At 42.2% G+C, this 24,434-nt stretch overlaps 1 long non-coding RNA gene across 1 annotated transcript; it reads left to right on the forward strand.

The window, feature by feature from the left end:
* Positions 1–2,021: 2,021 nt before the first annotated feature.
* On the forward strand, positions 2,022–2,567 carry LOC117549608. Its single transcript, XR_004569504.1, has 3 exons — positions 2,022–2,159; positions 2,317–2,410; positions 2,506–2,567. It is a non-coding gene; the product is annotated as an uncharacterized LOC117549608 (long non-coding RNA).
* Positions 2,568–24,434: the final 21,867 nt, after the last annotated feature.

Raw genomic sequence — 24,434 nt, forward strand, 5'->3', positions numbered from 1 at the left:
GCTGCTGTCTTATGTTGTATTACAACTTTGTTGTTGATCTCAACCTCTGAACAAATATAGACTGCCATGGCCACGGAAACCCCTGCCATCCCTCCGGAAAAGAAAAGAAAAAGCAGGAAGTGACCTCTTTCTAATCCAGTGGTCACACGCAGACGTGAGAGACAACGGGAAACACAACGCCCCGCATCAGGTTAGTTCTTTACTATATCATGATTTCTAAGTCTAAGAATAAAGATTATTTTGGTGTACACAGTATGAAATTATATAATTTTAAAGATACCTCGACAAATCTGACAAAACATTTTCAAATTAAATCAAGATATTTTAAGAGCCTGTGACTGATAATCCTTGCTTGTGTTGTATTTTTTTTAAATATGCACCTCAATTTGGATAAAAGTATGCCAAATGTAAATTGTCATTGTGATGCTGTGGTAATATGTTCTTAGTTTCATTACCTGCAGTCCTTACAGAGCATTTTCATATTACAATTAATTGGTGTAATTTTAGATTGATTGAAGGGTTAAGCAAAAATGACTGTCTCTGCAGCTTCACAAGCGAGAGAAGACAATCCTGTGCATGAGGAAGGCCTTCAGCTAGAACATCAAGAGTTTGGTAGTCTTGGTGAGTATATTGATTATAACAGCAGTTGACTGGCACGACAGTTTTTCCCAATGTTTCCATTTGTATACTCATCTAGTTAATCATAATAAAGTATTGACTGTTTCATGACAAGTGAATGCGTACAGTATTTGGTATAAGTATCACTTGCTAATATTGCTTTGGATGCATATGATGATTCATAGCATGTTGCTATTATTAGTCTGCATATATTTTTCCAACTCAAAAGTGGTTCGGTATACTACCTTCATATCCATCATACCAGTTTTAGGGTGGCGGCTTAACAGCTGTTTTATTTTTTAGAAACTCATCTCCAAGAGTTAAGGGACACCCTAACTGCAGTCCAGGTTCCGGAGGCAACAAACGGAACGGTTTCTGCCTGGGCACAAAGGCAGCCTCTCACAGATGTGAGAATGAAAACGGCTAGGCCAATGCTTTTTAATGCAAAACTCTCAGCTGAGAGAATAGCCATTCAGAAGTGCCACAGATGCTGTGCAAAAGAAGCGGCTATTAGGTGCCTGGACTGTGTTCCACTGGACATAGAGTTCCTCTGTGCAACCTGTGACATGGAGGCCCACAAGAGGAATATCTTCCATGACAGAGAGGCTGTGTTCAATGGATTTCTGGAGCCCATTCCCCCTACAGCTGCTGTGGTGGTGGATGAAAATGGCCAGCCTCAATTTTGTGAACAAAGTATGTAAAGGTTAACATTACATTACATTACAATGTCCCATTATAGTGTAGTTCCCATAATTAGGTGCGAATGGGAAGTGTACATAGCTGATTGAAAAAAGTATGATTGGTTTTGACTAGGGCTGCAAGATATGTGGAAATTATGCAACATTTTATTGAATATCTTGATAATCTGGAGAATTAAGGAAAAACTGTAAATACACCCTTCCTAATTTATTTTCTATATTGCAGTATGTCAACTGCCTGTTCCTACTCCAAGGTCAATCTGTGAATGCTCTGATGACGTCACAGTTACTCCTTGGAAGCATATTTCTGTGGTCACCATCAACGGTATGTTGTTCTGAAAGCCCTTCTTTTTGTACAAGAAGTACTGAGGTTAAAGACCTGCTTTTGTATCGGTACTGGCCAGCTAGCACCAGCTGCCAGACGCTTTACAAATATGATGTGTTCACCTCATTCGAGCACATGAAGGTGACAGCACCAGCCATGTCCAGGCAGGCATTTCTGAAAATGTTGGAGCACAGATCTGTTCAAGCTGGACGGGTAAATCTGCCTGAATCACACGGAAACATACAAAAAACAATATCATATTACTGTATACCATATCATTAATTGTTGGCATTGCTTTCAAAACAATTACTAATTCACTTTTTTTAAATCAATATACAGACAGGTAGTATCTGTGCTGATACATTTCAGTGAAGCTTCTTCGAGTTTTGCTTCTGTCAGTACAAACAAGAGGATATGTGCCAGGTCCATCACTTTGTTTGTCCAGCATGTTCTCCAGACATGTTGGCTGTCTGCTGTGATGGAAACCGCAAGCATTACCGCTTTTCCAAGTCAAAAGGGTAGGTATAGGTATTAATGAAAATGATAAAGAACACACCGCTAATACAAATAGTATCCCTTGGGGTTGTGTTTGAGTAGCCATAACAGACATTAAAACAAATCATAGTAATGTAGTGATTTTTATTATTGACTTGTATGTTAACTTATCATGGACAGGACTGAGGAGCCGCCAATCTATGAGGGCTTGTTCCTGGCCAAGGACGAGGAAGTCGCAACATTTGTTGACCTTGTCAGAGGCAACATGAAAAGTGTGCGGTTTTTTTCTTATTATGATAGTTGCAGTTACACCTATGGTGTTCTTTTTTATATATGTCAAAACTTGTGTGTAATAAACTGACTTCATAGGGAAATGACAGTGCCGTCTGTGGTACTGCCAAATTCACCGCTGGCAGAGAGATGTCAAAAAGTCTGGTGCCCAGATAGACGAGGAGGGCATTCAAGTGGCAGTTTGCAGGTATGTATTTGTAAGTGTGTCTGTGTATATGTGTTTGGTTCTTGAGTCTGGTCTCATTATTTCAGTTTTAATAGCAATCCAAGTCTAAGTCTTTGTAAGAATTGGAAGCATTAAACACTTTTGATTGTGGAGCGGAATTGATCCATCATTTGTAGCATCCAAGTGATATTTTTTTGTTATAGCCACCTAGATGACAGAGATGAGTGCTTAAGCCAGGCCTTGCTGTGTCAGTTTATTATTAACAACTAGATTTTCTTCTGATGAATCAGACATGGGTTTCTCTTTAGAGGACTGAACCACTTCCGTGGAGAAATATACGCGTACCCAATGTTTCTCCAAAAAGAGATGTCCAAGAAGGCAAATGTTGACTTCTTCTGTATGGATGTAACCCTCACTGTCATATTGCACATCCACAACAATGTTTAAAATGGCCTATGCCTCAGTCATTTTAGATGATATTGATATTGTTGTCATGTCAATTAAAAGTTTATCTTTGTAACGCTCAATCACAAAATGCTGCTCCTGCTTCTTAGGTACTGGCCATACCTTAACAAAATAGCCGAGGGATTACCAGAGCTTCTGCCGTTGACAGAAATGAGGCAATTTCTTAGCGTGATGCATGCTAAAGCCCATACAGCAAAATGTGAGGTACATAACATCTTTAATGCAAAGGACTTTTAAATGTTGTGCATGGCATGCCTTATTGGATATCAAAAACTTCTAAAGAAATGCTACATAACACTACTTGCGCTGTGTTGCAGGTGAGATGGGGTGGCAGAAGTCAGGACGGGGCAGGAAACACAGTGGGAGAGGAAGTAGAGCAGGTATGTTGTTAATGGCATTATTGTAACTGTATGGATGAAGAAGTCTTAATAGAAAGCAGTACAAATATGTATGTGTCATTTCAGTGACAAGCCTGTTGATTAGTTTAAAGCATATCCTTTATGTCTGAGTTCAAATGAAAGATAGGCAGCTCATATGTTCAGCAACAATAAATGCATGCACATTGTAGGAAGTCAGTACACAAGTTTTCTCTTAAACCATCCAGTTCAAGATCTATGATGTAGGTAATATTGTTATGTAATGGTGACCGAACATTAATTGTAACATTCATTATAGGTGAACAGCTTTCTCTCCAGGGCAGCTCTGGTCACAAAATACATGACAAAAGCAGGTTGGTATTAACACTACACACTGTGATAAGGCAGCCCTGATAGTATTTTACAGAGAGTTTCCTCCGTAAAAACATTATTGGTGTATTACTTTACTGTAATTACCAGTTCAACAACCTTTTAACGATTGGGTTTAGTCATGTCTATCAGGTTTCTCACTCAGTATTGCCTTTTTGATGTGAATACTTACTTTTGTTTGTGGATATATTTTTGTCTTTTTTAGGAAGAGTGAACATGCTCACTCAACAGGCCATGGGTTGGAACAGAAGGAAGAGGGACAACCTTCATCAAGTTTTAGCACACATATATGTCAAAGTAAGGGCAAATTACAATTGTCTTCTCATCTGACATTACATATTTATGAAGGATGTCTGCAATGTAACCTCATGGCTATATACATTATGTTCTCCCTTATCCACACTTCCTCTTGCAAGTCAGATGGTGTCATGGAATTTGTCAACTGTTCTTCTGAAGGTCTTGTACTGAAAACTGGTGTTCTTTGCATTATGGTGTTGCATGGCGCTTTTGCTCTGACATTTTCTTTTTTTTGTAAAGATCACAGAGAGGGCAAAGGTGGAAGCTGCCAGCTTCAGCGACTTCAGAAAGGAGCACAACCTTGATCAGGAGACCATACAGCAGTGGGTGTATGATGTCAGGCAATGGGCGGTCACAGGTAAGACATACCACAGGTTTTCCATATATACATCTGTTAATTACTGTAAGTTTAGACATACAATATAAGTTGGCTATATGTTGAAAGTGAGACTGTCACTGATTGTATCTCTTCTCCAATTGTTTTTTTGCAACTATTTAGAGAGAGAGTCTACGCCCCAGGGTGTACTGAAGGGCTGAGGGTGGATATTGAGAACATCACCGTCACTCTTTTGCGCAGGAAGCAAGATCTGTATCGTCAGCATGGTTTGTTGTCAAACGTAGTTATTGAAATTACACTTCAAAAACAACAAAAACATTCTGGCACCATGACAGTTTTGTTTACGTTTCACTTTGCAGACAGCAACCAGGCAAGGCAAATAAAGAGGAAGAGAATGAGAGAGCTGAAGAAGAAGCTTCGCGAAAAAGTTGTGCAATACAACACCGGAGTGCAGGAAGAACATATTGACGAGGAGTTGGCTTGCAGTCTGACAGAGGGCTACATCCTACCATGGGAGAGGCATGCAAATGGTAGGATAATTGCTAGTTTGGCGTGTTGTTTTTTTAGTCCATACCAAAATATGACAGTTTATCGTGGGGCAGAAAAAGCAATGGTGATACCTGCAAATATATAATATTTGTTATTAGTTTACATTATAGAGAACCAATGCTATCGCTACAAAGATTTGTGTCTCAGAAATGAAAATCATTCTGTAATAATATAATTTATGAATAAATATTCCTTGTCCACTACTCCATTCCTTTCCTCAACCTAAAGGCAACACCTTCAGGTTGAAGAGGTCTGTCTTTTACCAGGTAATGCTGGTCAGACGTTTGGAGGAGGAGCAGAGCATCCTGGTGAAAGAGATGTCGCAGCACATCATGTTCCTTCTGAAGGAAGTGCAAGAAGTAGAAGCACTGAGAGGACAGACTTTGGAGGGCATCAAAACCAGCAGTATGTCTGAGATCTTAACATTTGAATATTTTCATCCACTCAACACATTGCATGCCTTACATAAGTAGAACACATCTGTCACTGTGTCAGGCCGAAGTGAAATAGTAAATTACTGAAACTATTCATTATCAAGATCATAATCGATTATTTTCTGTCTATTGACTAATTGTCAAGCACTATATCAAACATTAATCAACATATCCCATTTGGCACCCAATATATAGTAACATCCTTCAGTTTAAGATGGATTTACCTATTTTGTAGTGTTTTTACATATGCAGCATTGTACAATGCAAAGAGATTTGCAATTGTCATGGTTTGTTTACATTGAGCCCTTTTTCTGTGTGGTTATTCCTCTACAGATTTCGGTGACCTGACAGAAGATGCTGCACATGGGCTCAAGAGTGTCCTCAGTCGGAGGTGGCACTTCCTCAAAAGCCAACACAAACAGGCTGTACATGCGTACAGCGGTGTAGCCGCTTTGGAATGCCATGATCTTCAATTACAGCAGGACATTGAGGAGTCGGATGACAATGACTACACTAGCCCTGAGTCTGAGGAAGAAGACCTGTAAAGGTTTCTGCCAAGCAACACAGAGGCACTGGAGAGCTCTTTCACAAGCGACCTGTCACATCCACACGCTGGCGCACGCCATAATAACGACAAAAAACACATTTAAAACACACTTAAAGCCATACAAAATAAAGACATTATAAAACACTATATATGAGAACAATATGAAACTATGCACTTGTTTCGCCCGACTGAGTTCATAATAATGTGAAAATGTGTTTATATTTTGTACTTCCGTTTATTTAAAAGCGCTTTGACTTGCTGATGTGTATGAAAATAAATTGCCTTGCCTTTATATTAAACTGCCTCTTATTACTCAAACAAGTGCTATACAATGGTTGTTTTCTTGACACTGCATTTTGTCATTCGTTGATTATGAACTATTAATGTGAATACATTGTAAATAGAGTTCATACAATAACAATTATTTATTAGTAACGTGCATAATGCAGGGTAAATACCAACACATTCTCACTCCCAACTCGTGCTTCTAATTTTGTATTATTTTCTAAACCACACTGTTATTTACTCAACAATAACACAATTATTCTTGTGTTTATTCATTTGTTTTGTAACCGCGGCCGCACACGGCCTAAAGTTTAGCTGTTCTACTGATCAAAGTTGCCCTCTGACTCAACTTGATCAAACAGCAAAAACTCCACAGATTCAATTGAAAGAAACCCCGATACAGTTCAACCCGGAGAGACGTGATGTAAGAATTACATATTTATTGTTTACACGTCATATGAATGAAATGATTGCCATGATAGTACAACAGGAGAATGTAATGGTGTTTGGCGATTAGGCCCCCCGGTTTGCAGGATAATCATTCAGGAGGGAAAGCACCGCTCCGATGAAATCCCCAGGGTCTAGACACTGGTGGTGGTGATGAGTAGGTGAGACCAGTCTGAAGGAGGAAGGTTTAGCTTTGTCCTGAAGGAGACGGGAGGCGAGAGGGGTGGAGGCGGGTTGCGTGTGATCATCTGCAATGACAACTGACAGGGAGGAAGAGCAGGTATTTAAGGCATTTAGCATGTGCAGCGATTGGCTGCTGAGGCGTGACGCCCTCATATTTAATGAGGGGGGAAGGGAGCCATAGAGTGACGTGTGAGTGACTCGAGTTAGGTCTTCCTTATTGAACTTGCGCTAAAGCTTTCATTTGGCAGTCAACAAAAAGGCCTAAGACAAGGATTTTCTCCCAAGAGTATGACATTTATTATCAAATAGACACATTTACAAACAATATTTTAACCAGTAAAAACAACAACAAATTATTAGGAATTAATCTACTATGCTATTTAAAATGGTATCCAGCATATAAAAACCGACTAAATGAGCTCAGACAGTTACTGTTGGGAGGGGGAAACAAGCAGGTCAAATCTGAATACTACTCACCGCCACTCACACGTGCCCTGTACAGACACAGCAACTGAAAAGAAAGTGATAAATTAAGAAAAGTGCAAAATTAACTAAACACACACACACACTTAAGGGGCAGTGAAGTGCACGTGAGGGCCCAACACCGCTGAATCCCAACTCCCAAGGCTGCCGCTCACGTCAGGGGTGCTGGATCCCTCAACAAAAGACACAAAGCACAATAGTACATCAATTCATTGAGATAGTAAAAACACTAATACTCTTGGGAGATTAGGAATTGAAGCAACAATGTAAACAAAAGCATCAAAACGAACTATAACAAACCAAAATAAGGGAAACAGAACGGTAAAACAAAACAGCAGTGGCGGACAATCTATAAAAGAACAAAGCACATGTTACAGAAATGCTGCCATGATCATAGTCTTTGTAAAAAAACATGATCGTGCATACCTTATGTCCCTCGGACGGCGCAGCCCCTCACACACACAATACCGCCGGTCTTATCACCGTCACGTAGTGATGTTACGTATTGCGCCGAGGCTTCGGAGCGTGTGTCGAGTAATCCCCGAAGCTTTTTGTGAAGCATGTATCGAGGCTTGTATCGTTTTGGGCCAGTGACGTCATCGATGACAAACTAAGCCTCGCTGCCTGTCGATACCACGTGACTGCTTCACGAAGCGATTCAGATCGGTTGAACCGTTGAACCACAACGCTCATAATACCCATGGATGTATAATAAGAACCATATTACCCCTCCTGTACCCGGGCCCGCTGGTGACACGATGGAATTAAAAGAGCTCAAAACCTCACCTATATAGAGGTCGGAACATGTCATAAGTATAAATAGATACAAGCATAAATAAATGTAGGAAAAAAAACATGAATGAATAAATACAGGAATAAATATGTTACAGTATTTTCAGGGAGATTCAGCGAGTGTGCTGTGGCTCAGCTGGAAAGCAGTTGACTCACGATCGCAGGGTCTCTGGTTCAACGACTCGTCAATATGTGTTTTTTGTTGTTTATAAAAGCTACAGCTAAATGAGATAATGTAGTTAATAAATGTATTATTTGATATGGTTTAGCATTTCTCAGGCTACAACATGGTTACGTTTATGAATATTATTAAGGAATACAAATCCCTATTTGTAATGTTTACCAGCCTCCTTAGGCTTTTCAATCACAATCATTCAACTGGAATAAAAACAATATTGTTAACATGAAAATATGATTTAATGTTCGTTGTTTAGAGTTATTCTAAGGCGTTACTCATTGGGAACTCGGTATGAGATAGAGCACACTGTTGAGATGTCCAATCTGCCTGTTTTACACACTTTGACCAACAGGGGGTTTGTGTTCAAATGAAGCCCATGATGAAGCCTCATGAGATGAACCCTTTTGCGAACCAATTGGCTGGAAAGCTTCAAAGCTTCATAAGGCTTCATCTCGCCATCACTACCGTCACGGGCAAAGCTACAGTCTGCTGGAGTAATATGTAAAAGTTAAACACCCAGAGCCTAACATGCCACTAACTCGATAATTGTGGAGACTTACCGGAAACGTCTCGGTCGAACGGGAAAGAACTATTGGGTATCAGCTGTATACATATTGTTTACTAAGTGAAGGGAATGCGGAAGTGGGCGGTACCTCTGTGGCGCAATTCTACGGTGGCCGAAAAGTGTTTTACCTCTATGGTCGGCTACAGTTTGATTGTATAATGTCGGACTTTTGGAGTCCGTCAGGACCGAGGGTCGGAGCAGCTCATAGTAGTTGCTTTAGAGAATTTTACACCCGGAAGTAAGTATTCTCTCTTCTTTGTTTGACAAACCCCGTGATAGTCCTCAAGCTCTGTGATTGGATGTTGGAGTGGCAGTGCGCCGAGCGTCCAACAGCACTTTGAAATGGAATGGAACCACGGCAGACTATCCAAAACTGGAGTCGGACGGGTCCACCCCCTCCCCCACCCCGTCACCAGAACTACACTTGCTGGCTATTGTGTGTTTCGCACATAGGTTTCGCATGATCTATGGCACGTCTCTACTGGGAATTGTAGTTTTAAAAGACGTTTTCGTATTTCCCATAATAAGAAGTTGCCAGTATTAAACTGTGTACACCCCTAGAGGTTTAGGGGATACGAAACACAGTGGTGTAATTACATTTAAAACATATAATTAATAAATGGGTGAAAATTGCTTGTGCCCATAATGGGCAGCATTAGTATACCCACATGACAGCTAAGGTCAGAAGAGCTTTATTTAACAGCTGGTCTTATGTCTGTGACCCCACCTGTTGTCCATTGATAAGCCTTGAAACATGCACTTGTCAAGGTTCAGAGGCACATTTTGCAAATATGGCAGTAGACATCGATCATTTTAAGATAAGATAAGATACTTTATTGATCCCAAGCAGGGCCATTTTGTCGTTACAGCAGCATGTGTAACAGTTGGAAATATGCAGTGGTGTTTATTTGGAAATCATTTAGTATAATCACACAAATTCTGTTTTATATTTAATAATTCTCTGTTCCTCATTTATTGGATGTTCAATACCTGACAAGGTCGGAGATTAAAAAGGTCAGAGATTAAAAACTTGGGTCACAGGTTCCTCAACAGTGCATTACAAGACATCTATCGATATGTGTGTATACCTCCACCATTAAACTGTCATATTCTGCACATTTCTTATACTATCTAGATACATCTTATAAGAGTATAATACATATGTATAATATCAGTTCAAATAAGTGCTTCAACTTAGTTAACATTGCAGGTTAATGTGTGTATGTATGTACTCTTAATATTTGTATGTTTCATCAAATATAACATAATTCAACAAACAAATTCAATAACGTGCTTTAACCACTAGGTGGTACGGGTTAAAAAAAACTGTCAACTTTAAAGTGTTAACAAGACAAATTATACTGCTGTTTCTAGTTTAGTTTATGATGGATGTATTTTGTTATCGACACATATATTGTTTTGATATTTGTGACACCAATCTTCGAAAAAGTGTGTTTGGTATCTGAAATAAATTAGGGTTATGCAGGTAGCGGAGAGTGGACCGGCTCCGTTTCCACGGCAACGGTGGCTGAGGATCATGGGTAATCTAGCCTTCCGCTGTCCAAAAAGACCACACAAAAACGAGTAAAAAACCTTTGAAGCCCCTGTACTGGTATTTAGAAGTTATCTACTGGCACTTCAGCATAGCTTAGTTAACTGGGGAAAGAATAATAACACTAAATTCCTCCCATCAAGAGCTCCCCATCAAACACCGCATTGACTTTAAAATATTACTTTTCACTTTCAAAGCCCTCAACAACCTTGCCCCCACAGATGTTAGCTGAAGCTAACCTACTGCAGCCCATCAGGACAAAGCTCCGGACCTAGGGTGACAGGGCCTTCGCAGCAGCCTCCCCCACTCCCTCTCCAGCCACGTCAGATCCGCCAACACTCTCACATCATTCAAACAATCTCTCAAAACTCACCTTTTCACTCTTGCCTTCAACTCCTAATCAACTAACCCCTTTCCCTTATTCCACCTAGCTTAGCACTTTCTACTTTTGTTGTTATTTTTGTTTTACTTGCTTGTAAGCGCTTTGAGGACCAGGAGAAGCACTTTATAAATGTAATGTATTATTACATTAAAATAGCCTACAAACAGTGTATTCTCAAAGGATTGAAGCATTGGCTACTTATTTCTTGATATGTTGTGCATTAAGCATTCTGTTATTAATGTTTTCAATAATGTACTATCATCTCAAGGACCCCTTGTGGTCTGCTTCTGTGTATTTCTATCAGGAGAGATTTCATTTTCTTTAAAGAACATTTATTGACACATGCCATACGTTAAATGTTAAGTCTTTGCCGATTAGACCCCGATCCTGAAATGGTATATCTAAAGGGGGAAATGCAGCCGTGAGAATATAGGGAACCCCTCCGGGGTCTAGCCACTGGTGGTGATGCTGAAGATCTGGATTTGATGAGGAGATGGGATGAAGAGGGGATGTGATGAGGTCTTTGGATTAGCTCTCCTGGCACTGGATGTGATGAAAGGAGGTGGATGGGGAGGAGGCGGGCGGCAGCATGAATACCTGAAATCACAGCTGACTGCCATTTTAAAGTTTGGCTGCAGCACAGTGATTGGCTGCTGGAAAATGAGGTGAATGTAATATGTTAAAGAGAACGCCTGTGATGAGCTGATTATATGCAGCTGCGGAGTGAATGTATATATATATATACCCCGTCTTCCTGAAAGAATTTGCGCTGAGCTTCATTTTACATCAATATGCAATTCACCTGTGAAATTAATTGCCAGTGGCCATAAAACAATGCATACAGGGATCCTTCAAGTAAAAAAAATGTTAAGTCTGTTGCAGTTGTTAAAACTGTTGCACTTTATTAATTCCATACAAACACCAAAACATTTATTGTTTTGTTTGGCAATGGGATTTGCATGGGGTGGGAATCAGGCTGCTTGCCAGGATGGAGGCCAGGACATACCACTGAGAAATAAATAAAATAAAGGGAGGGTGAAGAATACTTAGTGAGCGGTAATACACATTAAATTGATTTTCATTAGGCTACTGTAACATTTGTATACTGTTTTATAAACGTTTGAAGACAAGTGCAGTGTTGTATGAAGTATTTGGGTATTCCACTGTATGGATGCAGCGATTAACCAATGTCACTTTTAACAGTTCAGCTACACTGAGTGTTTTAGTTTTCACTCTCTAAACAACTATATTATGGTACGTTAATGTTCATTACAGCAACCGTTGCTCATTGAAAAATATGGAAAACGGGTTAATCGTGTTAACAAAGGTAAATAGGCACAGCAGCTGAAAATGCCAAAATGTTGTGGAAAAATCCTATAAAACCTCTAATTATAAGTACACATTCATCCATCCTTAGTGTAATAATTGTAAAACCCAAAGGTGATGTTTCCTCAGACTATTATCATAGCATCAAAATGTAAAATCATTGCATCCCTAGAGCCTTACAGCACAACATTTCAAGTGAATAATAACTCCTCCAACAGGCACATTGTATTCTAAGATAAGGGATAAAATAGCATTTGATAGATAACAAACAGTCTATAGATCCCCTTGAGGAAATTATATCATGATGCGTTTGTTACGTTACAATTTTATCTGCCCAATAATAGGGTACCGATATATTTCCCTTTGTTGTAGTTTACGGTTTCACCACTTGATTGTCATTACTGTTGTTAATTTGCACTATCTGTAGATGAATGTCTAATCATAATTCTTTGTCCTAGTTCCTTTACATTTCTGTTGTTGTTTGGTGATTATTTACTAATACTTTAGTAAGTGTGGACTTAACGCCAGAGTAGCTAACGTGAACCTGGTGTCTCTGTGATGTAAACAAATATTGACACAGCTTTAATTAAATAAACTACCTAGTTTCAATTTATCGTTTAGTGTGGACTTTGCACATTTAAAATAACTTGTGTATAGCTGGTGCTACAGACAGCAGAACTTTTTGCATTTTTCTTTAACAAATGCCAGCTGAGATAATGGCATGCCAACAATTACCACAAATGTTAACAGCACACATAGATGTAATTGTACAAAAGCCAATTAACATACCAAATGGTGCAGGGCTCCCAGTCATAAAGGTGCTCCGTCCCCCCCTGTGGTAGGCAGACAAAGACATTGTACATCTGTATGTTATTTGAACTTTGTACTTTCACAAGTACTTATAATATATGTATTGTTCAAATAGTTTGCATATATTTAAAAAATAGTCATGAAAAAAGACATCTGACCGACTAGAGGGATTTACAGGATGTTTACACAAATAGCTTAATATTGTGAATTGGACAACAGCATTTCTTCAAGGTAAGATAAAGTAATTGCTATACAAATTCATAAAAGTTATCCAACAGCAAACACTGTCATCCAGGTAATCATTATCCTACCTTTCGGTTCCTTGTCTTTATTATGGTGCGGACAGGGAACACCTCGAGATGGTTGTGAGAGCAATCTGTAATTGTATGGAATACATTATTTTCACAAATGTGCAGAACAGGTAAAGTACGTTTTGTATAGGGCTCATCTCAGAATGCACACACATTTCCACTGTGTGACATAAGAACATTTAGTGTTTCCTACTGAGAAATCACAGAAGTTTAAGAGTCTACACATGCTTTTATTCGAAATCTTAGCTTCTCTGCCATTCCTTCGGGATGTTGCTGTGTCTGCTAATGGACTGATTACATCTTAGATTGCTTGCTACTGAGTGGATATGTTTTAGTCTTATATTCATTACACTAGTACTTGGGCTCTGTAGCACTATATTACATTAAGCAAGGATGTGCAAGCTTTCTATTAAATTATAAAGTATAGAAAGGTTTTAATGAATGTGACTTCAGCTTATCAGACAACATACATACAGGTTACTCTATTGTGTCTTTGTTTTAACTCCAAAATGTGCATGTGTGCGAAACATAAATATAGCATCCATGCATAACATTTGAAGGCAAATATGAGTCCGGCCTTTAATAAATCAATGTTTGGAACGTCTACAAAAATCGCAACATTAACTTACTGATGCTTATGTGGCATCTAAATGTGAGTAGAATACAAGCTAAACATACCTTTCATTGTTTTGGTTCTTTTACGTGGCTGCCGCATTGGTGGGATTTGGTGTGATGGTTCCAGCATAATTTGAACCTGGTGTGATAGTGGGTGGGTGCTAGGAGCCTGGTTTGGTGGTGGGTGGGTGATGGGAGCCTGGTTTGGTGGTGGGTGGGTGCTGGGAGCCTGGTTTGGTGGTGGGTGGGTGATGGGAGCCTGGTTTGGTGGTGGGTGGGTGATGGGAGCCTGGTTTGGTGGTGGGTGGGTGATGGGAGCCTGGTTTGGTGGTGGGTGGGTGATGGGAGCCTGGTTTGGTGGTTGGTGGGTACTTGGAGCCTGGTGTGGTGGTGGGTGGGTACTTGGAGCCTGGTGTGGTGGTGGGTGGATGCTTGCAGCCTGGTGTGGTGGTGGGTGGGTGCTTGGAGCCTGGTTTGGTGGTGGGTAGGTGCTCAGAGTCTGGTTTGGTGGTTGGTGGGTACTTGGAGCCTGGTGTGGTGGTGAGTGGGTGCTTGGAGCCTGGTTTGATGGTTGGTGGGTACTTGGAGCCTGGTGTGGTGGTGGGGTGGGTGCTTGGAGCCTGGTTTGGTGGTGGGTGGGTGCTTGGAGCCTGGTGTGGGTGGTGGGTGGGTACTTGGAGCCTGGTGTGGTGGTGGGTGGATGCTTGCAGCCTGGTGTGGTGGTGGGTGGGTGCTTGGAGCCTGGTTTGGTGGTGGGTAGGTGCTCGGAGTCTGGTTTGGTGGTTGGTGGGTACTTGGAGCCTGGTGTGGTGGTGGGTGGGTGCTTGGAGCCTGGTTTGGTGGTGGGTGGGTGCTTGGAGCCTGGTGTGGTGGTGGGTGCTCGGAGCCTGGTTTGGTGGTGGGTGGGTGCTTGGAGCCTGGTGTGGTGGTGGGTGGGTGCTCGGAGCCTGGTTTGGTGGTGGGTGGGTGATGGGAATCTGGTTTGGTGGTGGGTGGGTGATGGGAGCCTGGTTTGGTGGTGGGTGGGTGATGGGAATCTGGTTTGGTGGTGGGTGGGTGATGGGAGCCTGGTTTGGTGGTGGGTGGGTGATGGGAGTCTGGTTTGGTGGTTGGTGGGTACTTGGAGCCTGGCTGTTTCCTGTGGTTGATGGTTATGGGTGATGGGTGATGGATCACATGGCACCAAATTTAAGATGTAGCTTCCATCGGGCAGTTGGTTGGGTGGGTCTTGGGGTGGTGTTGGTGTGTCAGGGTGCTCCTCTTGGTCTGGGTTGAGCCGTGTCCAACCTACAAAGGGTTTGTAGTACAAATCTGTTTAAAAGCCCACATATTTATTTATTTATTATGTATAATACCATAAATGTTGCATTGGTTAGTTATCTGTTCATATATAATATATTTATACATATCCACATCTGTTTATACACCCTTTTCATTCATGCCTCCCCATATTAGTATTTCATTTTACTTTCTGTTTTATCTTATTCTATTTTATATGTATATATTTGACTTATTCCTGCATGTAAGTTTTGCACCTACGTTGTTGGACTAGTTTCTTCTTGCACTATTTTATTTCTTCTTGTACTATTTGTATGCTGCATTGTTGGAGGAGCCTGGGAGTTAAGATTGTCATTGCCAACAACTACGCTGTAGCTGTGCATACGACAATAACACCTTTGAACATTGAATGTTCGAAAACAGGAACATGGAATACACACACATACATTATAAAATATGAAATTAGGCCAATGTGAAAAACATGCAAACAAAGGCAACCCTAATCAACGTAAACTGTACAAAAAAAGATTGATTCAGTATGATGTCACCCACAGGTATCTGCTTGGCATCAGGGCAGAGGAGCCAGAGAAGCTGAGGGTTGTCCACAGAGCCACTGCTCAGCGCAATTTATTTGAAGAAGATACAATTTTTTCTGACTATATGACTGTGACTCTGATTGTGGTGGAGGAGGTCCCAGAACACTTGTCCCCTCTTAATTCTTACATGCAGGGGGTCCTAGCAGTGCCAGTGGTCCACCATGCAGCATTACGAGTATCATACAGTAATTAAATGTTTACAGCAATCACTGATCGCTTCAATATTTGCAAAAGTCAATGGTATCCCCCACACTGGGTTATCATTGGAAAATGGAAGTTTGATAAGTGAACAAAATGTATTTATTACATTTTTGGCCAGCAATATAATTAGGACTCATATGTGAGATTGTGTGAGAGCTGTCACTGGCTTTACTTCTAGACTTTGCTATCCAAATGTGTAGGTGGGAAAGATGTGCTGGGTGAGGTCACTTGAGAAGACGTGTGTGGGGGCCGCAGTGTCTTCAGTGCGCTCTTTGTGCACCACAGAACGCATTGGAGACACAGTCTGGTACTTGCATCTGTTCTGCTATTGTTTACTGCTATTTCATGTTATCTTGGATTTTTGTCATCAGCTGTGGTGCGCTCCACAACTGACCATGAGTGTCAGTACTATACTGTTTCGACCATCTCCTCTGCGCTCCGATGGGAAATGTGATGGCGAGACGGTGCTGATGAAATACAAAGTGGAATTTGATTTGAGATTTGAGTTGGCTTACTTCTTTTACAATTGATAGATGCTTATGGAATTAGTTATGGCTCACAAGCATATGCACAAATAACACTGATGGTTTCAATGTAGGATCTTTAAGAAACGTGTGATAGTAACTGAAATTAAATATGTGAGAGGCTTTATTATATGTATAATGATGCTTATAACATGTATTTCTACAATCTGGCTTCAATTCACCATCTTACCATCTGCATAGACAGTTTCCCCTGTCACCATAATCTTCTGTACATTTTTTTCAATATATAGATTACAACTTTTGCATGGGAAGTGGCATACACCTCTTTCAAGCCCTGTTTTGTGCATACATAACAGTTATAAATGAGACCCCAGCTCTTTAAAATTACTCTCTTTGTTGCTTTGAAATAAACAGGACAAATCAACACCACACATTGTATAACAGATAGTCAATATATGCATGAGTGACTCGTGCAGATGGTTATTAATTAAATGCAATCTCACCTGCAACCATCAGCTTGTAGATGGCATGTCTTGGCTGATGTGCTAAGCTGGGCATGCATGGGCATCAAAACCTTCGTTTTAGATGTCCGTGGCACCCGCTTGGTAGGGGGATACACCAGCAGCAGCAGGGGCTTCAAGCCAAGGGCATGTCACTTTTCCAGCTGGAAAAATAATTGTTGAGAGGTCGAGAGATTAATTAGATAAATACACAAAACTTTTGTTTACATTTGAATGTATCTGCAAGCTTGCCCTGAAGTAGCATCAAAATAAATCATCTACACTAATATCCTGGCATCATAATAAAAACAATGATTTGTTGGATACATTTGGGATTTTTAACTTATAAGACACTTCCTAAACTTCCTACACATAATAGTTAATTATGTTTGAAAATCATTAATCATGAATTATATTCTCATTAATGATACAATTAATAATGTGGATGTGAAGCAATACCAGTTAATTTATAATCCTCTGTCAAAGTAATAAAACTACTTTTCACACTTTTGGTGAATGAGATAATTCTGTAAACTACATACCAGAAGGGCGGCGTCATCAAGAACATGGGACTTGATTCTGTTTTTAGTCATGGATGACAACCACTGCTTCTGCTGGCTTTGGAATTTGTCCATTTTCTTTTTGAGTCTCACATTTTTTGGCTGTGGATGTTCACATAGTGGGCAGATTTTATTTCCACAGTAAATCTTTTCACTACAGTTTGGGCAGGTCTTTTTTTGTGACCCTCCAGCCATTTGTAGGAGTGAGAGAGTGATTAAAAGAGAAAGTGAGAGAGTGATTAAAAGAGAAAGTGAGAGAGTGATTAAAAGAGAAAGTGAGAGAGTGATAGAAAGAGAGACAGTGAGAGAGAGAGAGTGGCTCTTAAAAGTGCCGTTGGTTTTATATGTGTGTGTGTGTGTGTGGATATGTGTGTGTTGGTGATATTAAGTGTTGTAATGAAGCTGTAAAACAGGAAAAATAAAAACATGATTAGGATTATTTAGAATAACAGTAACATCTGTGTAATACTCTATGCCAGTGGTTCCCAAACGGTGTGCCGTGGCACACTGGTGTGCCGTGAGGCAAGTCCGGGTGTGTTGTGGGATTTTGTGACAACCATACGTTATTATTGCAATATACAACTACACAAAAATAATTATTTTTTAATTTACTATATCAGTACTTTGTAGGTTTATATGTACGTAATCTGCGCGACTTGTGCGTCCACATCTCCACGTGCAGTGCTGCATAAACATGGCTGAGTCAGCGATAACTTTCGAGGGGTGGAGGTATGCCCATTATTTTGAGTTCGTCCGAAGATTAGACAGGAATGTGACGGTGAGGTGCAAACTGTGTCCAGGCCAGAAGCTGTTATCCACTGCTGGAAACACCACGTGGTCAAACCTCAACAAACACCTGCAAAGAACACATGCTAAGGTGAAGCTACCGCACGCACACGCTATTTGTTGTTTGTTTATATCACGTAGTCTGTTCTTCTTCTCTGTCTTCCGGTTCTATTTCGTATAAGGCTTCACCCTCTAAGGCTATCGCTATTGGGTAATCCCACTGCACGTGTGTAGCACCGACAGACTTAATCCACGCCCACCTACGGACTCACTTCCGTATAAATAGGAAGTAGTCCCTACAATCTGCTCCCACTTTTCTTCAGCACTCCATTGCAGAAGCACTGTACAGGCACAAGCTCTTTTCAGAGCTGTTTACTAGAAAGCAAACATTTCCCCCTGGCCCCATCCTCCCTCTCCTCCGGACGGGGGAGACAGGGCGGGGCTCTGTGTTAGCCGACATATGAGTTACGACCGGCTGTGGCTGGCTCGCTCCAGGGAGGAAGCGGCTTTACACAGACAATACAGGTGAGTCCTGCCGGGGATTGGAGCACGCAAACGCGGCTCTCACTCCCCAGGTGTCATGCACTCATTGTGTCCGCCTCCCTCTGGCCCACAGACAGCGGAGAGCGAACGCTCTCGCGGCTGCGGCCGGGGATGATTGGCTAGTCCAGGAGTCCTACTCTGTGGACCAAGCCCTTGATTATTGGATCCGAGTGGCGGGCAGCAGTCAGGCGACTCCTTCCCCTCCATGCCTCCACACACCGTTCATTCCTCAAGCGGGTTTGAGCGTGAACGCGCCTCAATGTCCGGTTTACGAGCCTTCTCCTAAACGGCGACATGATGAGAGCCGCTGTGCAATACAGCGTGTGGAGGTGCAAGAGCCGGCTGTAACCTGTCAGTCAGCAGGCAGCAGAGCTCGTGGCGCAAGCCAGCTGTATTTAACCAGGCGGTTATTAGACAGCAGGGCTTGACGTTTAAACCTGATGCTCCTAACCTGTCGGTTAGCGGCAGCAGGGCTCATGGCGCAAGCCAGCTGTATTTAACCAGGCGGTTATTAGACAGCAGGGCTTGACGTTTAAACCTGATGCTCCTAACCTGTCGGTTAGCAGGCAGCACAGTTGTTTTCCTCTGTCCCAGATGTGCCTACTACACACGGTCGTAATGAGCCCAGGGCTGTTATTACGCACTGTGTGAATAGCACTGCACACACCTCCGCTCATTCCTCAGCAGGTTTGAGTGTGAACGCGCCTCAATGTCCAGTTTACGAGCCTTCTCCTAAACAGAGACAGGATGAGAGCCGGTGTGAGATGCAGCGTGTGGAGGCCCCCTCGCAGCTTTTCGGTCCGGGCCCCTCTTGGGCTGCTTCACGGGCAACGGCGGCGAGGGCTCTGACGTGGCTCGTCACCATGACAACCACAGCACATCCAGAGCATGTCGCGTGCTCTCAGAATATTACTCAGAGTGGCGACATGTGTGTTTGATGGACAGATGAATAATAATAAGCAGCAAGGCCCACCGGGTAAGCCGGCTGCCCCTAACCTGTCGGTTATAGGCAGCATGGCTCGCTGCATAAATCAGCTGTCTTTAAAACCTATTGGTTTTTAGGCAGCTCGGTTTTTCTCCTCTGTCCCAAACCTACCTCCTACACACGGTCGTAGTGAGCCCACAAGTGCCATTATTACATTGAGGACAGCACTGCACACAGCTCCGCTCATCCCTTAGGGGTGTTGAGCGTGAACGCACCTCGGTGTCCAGTTTAACACTGTAAGCAATTGTTGTTATTTTACAGCCAATTTTCAACACTAATCTACTGGCTGCCCCCTAACCAGAATGTTACTGTGAATTATTTAATTTTTTACAGTAATGAGCTGAAATTGTTCAACAGTATGAATACTGTATAATTTCAGTGTATTGCTGGCGTCTCTGCTGCCAGTATTTTACTGTTAATTGAAAAAGTACAGCAGTATACTGTATTTTAACTTATCGGTTAATAAAACAGCAGGGCTTACTATTCAATCCGTCTACCTTTAAACTTCTTCTCCTAAACGGCGACATATTGAGAGCCTGTGTGAAATGCAGCGTGTGGAGGGCTCTGGCGTGGTTTGCCACCAACCACAGCACATCCAGAGAATTTACACCCGGCGCTATTAGAGTACTGTATGGTACTCAGGGTGGCGGCGCGTGTGTCTGATGGACAGATGGATGAGCAGGCGGATGAGCAGAGGATAGTCTCTGCAGTTCGCCTCTCCCCCCCGCAGTTCTACGGGATACAGGGAACCCTGTCATCCCGGGAACAGTGTCTCGCGCTCCGTGCAGAGCGGCAGGAACTCTTGTTAAAAGAAAGCTTTTTTCCAGGGTTCCTCATGGGGAAGAAAATCAGGGTTTTTTACTCCCGGTATTTTCTGGTCCCGAAGGAGACGGGGCGGGGGGAATGAGACCCATCCTCGATCTGTCAGTGTCCAACAAGGGAATGGCCTTTTCCCATGCTGACGATCAAACAGGGCTGGAGTGTGTTCACCAGGGAGACTGGTTCACATCCATAATCCTGAAAGATGCATTCCTCCACGTAACCATCATCCCGAAACACAGCAATTTCCTGCGTTTCTCATTCCTGGCTCCACGCACTTTTTTAAAGTGGGTGGAGACGGTTGGAGCAGCTACTCAGAATGGGGATGAGAGTGTTATTTTACCTGGACGACCGGCTGTGGCTGGCTCGCTCCAGGGAGGAAGCGGTTTTTCAGACGATACAGCTAGTATCTCATCCGTCAAACCTGGGTTTCATTATCAACTGGAAGAAAAGCTGTCCTCGTCCCTCCCAGGTTATCTTTTTAACTGGGAGTGGAATTGAACTCAGCCCGCATGAGAGCGCGACTCTCACAGCGGAGAGGGGAGAAAGTGACAGCTTTCACGTGGTGATTCCCCTGGGTCTCCTTCATAGGAGACTCCAGAGGTGGTTTATTCGCCTGTGCATCGACCCCGTGCGTCAGAGGAGACGCATGGTGTACATTCCTCCTTCCGTGGTTTTGGATTTGACCTACTGGAAAAATCTCCACGTCCTGTCAGTGGGGGTGCCCCTGAGCAGAGTGACATCACACACCGCAGTGTTCACAGACGCATCTCTCGCAGGCTGAGGAACGTGCATGTCGCAGGCAGTGGGGGGACAGTGGCTGGCTCACATGTCTCTCCATATAAACGTGCTGGAATTACTCTCCGTATGGAAAGTGTTCCAGCACTTCGTCCCGTTGCTGTACAATTGATTGATTGATTGATTGAACATTTTATTAACAGATTGCAGAATGGGTACAATACAGTACAGCTCAAAACACACAATTGTTAAGGGGATGCAGACCAGAAAAAGACTTTCGTCTTGTTTACATCAGGGTCCCCCATTTAATTCATCATAACATATATGACATACATGACATACAGATAGACAGTACTGTTACATCTAGACATTTATGACATACCAGATCTACAAATATACAGTACTGTTTGAGTATAAAAAGAGTCTAAAAAAAGAGTATATACATTGAGGGGGGGTGGGAAACTGTATATTGTAGGGGGTTGGGTTTGGACATTTACAGGGGCCAGTTTCGAATTGCAGTCTCCCGTAGGTGCTTTTTTAGAGAGGTTTTGAAGGTGGGTAGTGATTCACATTCCTTTACAGCTGTGGGTAGGGCGTTCCACATTGTTGTGGCATAATTGCGAAACGTGTTTCGTCCCTTGTTTGAGCCAAATCTGGGTTTCACATGATTTGTGGAGCTCCCTCTGGTGTTGTGGTCGTGGTATTCACTGACCTTTGGGAAGTATTTTGACATGTACATGGGTACCTTAGTGGTGTAGTGTATCTTGTAGACCAGACCCATTGCAAGTTGCTGTACTCTGTCGTCTACTCTAAGCCATCCTAGGTTGTCAAAGTGGGCAGGGGTGCGGTGGGTTCTAGTAGTAAGGTCAAGCAGTAGTCTGACCAGTTTGTTTAGTGATGTTTGTAATTTTGTTTTTAGCGCCTTGGAGGTGCTATGGTACCATGAGGTGCAAGCATAGTCGTAGTACCCTTGAATGAGTGCTCCTGCCAGAGTCTTCAGGGTATTCTTGTTTACCAGAGAGGAGATCCGGTACAAGAATCTAGTTCGTTGGTTGACTTTTTTGATTACATTGGATGCCATTTTGTCACAGGAGAGATTTGCCTCTAGTATGGAACCTAGGTATGTAATTTCATCTTTCCTTGTGACAATATTGTCACCCACTGTAACTGAGAAGCCGTCGGTCTTGCTGAGTTTGTTTTTTGAACCAAAGAGAATGGACTCTGTTTTACCCAGGTGTAATGATAATTTATTATCGGCGAGCCAGGTGCAGATTCTGCCGAGTTCCGAGCTGAGGGTTTTTTCAACCTGCAACCCGTTCCTGTCAGAGACCAGCAGGGCTGAGTCGTCCGCGAACAGGAACAAGTTGCAGTCACATGCTGATGACATGTCATTTGCATAAATTAGGAACAGTAACGGTCCTAGTATGCTTCCTTGTGGAACACCACAGCTCACTGGGAGGGGGGGGGACAGAGTACCGTTTACCTCCACCATCTGTTCTCTCCCCTCCAGGTAGGATTGCATCCAGCTCACCGACAGACTATCAAAACCAATTGCTTTTAGCTTGTCAATGAGAATGGAGTGATTGACAGTGTCGAAGGCCTTTTGTAGGTCCAGCATGACCATGCCGCAGTATTTGCCTGCGTCCACCTCTTGTTTGATGTGGTCGTTCAAATAGAGAAGGCATGTGTCAGTGGAGTGGATTTTCTGAAGCCAGATTGGAATTCGTAAATTAGATTTTTATCCGCGAGGTACTTTTCGACCTGTTCGTATACTATTTTTTCCATGATTTTCGAGATGGAGGTAAGAATAGAAACAGGGCGGTAGTTGCCTGGGTCCAATGTGCTGCCCTTTTTGTGCAAGGGGGGTTACTCTCGCAATTTTGAAGTCTTTGGGTACGTGTCCCTGTTTTATGGAGAGGTTTATTATGTGTGTGATGACTGGGGTGATGGCAGCTGCTGAGTCATACATAAATGTGTGTGTCATCTGCATAGCTATGGTAACTTATTTTGTTGTTCTTCATTATCTGAGCCAGTGGTAGCATGTAGATGTTAAAGAGAAGAGGCCCCAAGATGGAGCCTTGAGGAACCCCACATGTCATATTTGTCAACTCAGATGTGTATTTACCTATAGAAACAAAGTTGTTTCTGTCCTTTAAGTAGGATTCAAACCAATTCAGAACTGTTTCCGAAAGTCCCACCCAGTTTTCCAGTCGGTCTAGTAATATGCTGTGGTCAACAGTGTCAAACGCAGCACTGAGATCTAATAATACTAACACTGAAGTTCTGCCACTGTCTGTGTTTAAGTGGATGTCATTAAAGACCTTTACAAGAGCAGTCTCAGTGCTGTGGTTTGACGAAAGCCTGACTGGAACACATCAAAACAGTTATTTAAATGCAAGAAATTACTCAACTGTTGAAAAACTACTTTTTCAATGATTTTACCTAGAAATGGCAGGTTTGATATGGGCCTGTAATTGTTCATTACTGAAGCATCTAGATTATTCTTTTTTAAGAGCGGTTTAATGACTGCAGTTTTCAGGGCCTGTGGAAAAATACCTGAGTGAAGAGATTTGTTTACTATATGAAGTAGATCTGAGGCCATGCAAGGCAAAACATTTTTGAAAAATCCTGTTGGAATAATATCAAGGCAGCAGGAGGAGGATTTGAGAAGTTGAATAATGTCCTCTAGGTTTTTATCATTAATCTGATGGAAATGTGTCATGGTGTTTGAATTGATGTTAAGTGGAGATAGGGACAACACATTTGCTGTTCCTGATGCAGAGGCACTGACTGCTTGTCTGATTTTCTGAATTTTGTCAGTGAAAAAGGAGGCAAAATCATTGCACGCCCTGGTGGATAGAAATTCAGAGGCTACTGACACTGGGGGGTTAGTTAGTCTGTCGACGGTAGCAAACAAGGCACGTGCGTTGTTTTTGTTTTTGGTAATGATGTCAGAGAAGAATGATTGTCGTGCGTTTTTCAATTCCAAATTATAAAGGCCAAGTCTCTCTTTATAGATTTCAAAGTGAACCTGGAGATTTGTTTT

The sequence above is a fragment of the Gymnodraco acuticeps genome, unplaced genomic scaffold (assembly GCF_902827175.1).
Source record: "Gymnodraco acuticeps unplaced genomic scaffold, fGymAcu1.1, whole genome shotgun sequence".
Lineage (NCBI taxonomy): Eukaryota > Metazoa > Chordata > Actinopteri > Perciformes > Bathydraconidae > Gymnodraco > Gymnodraco acuticeps.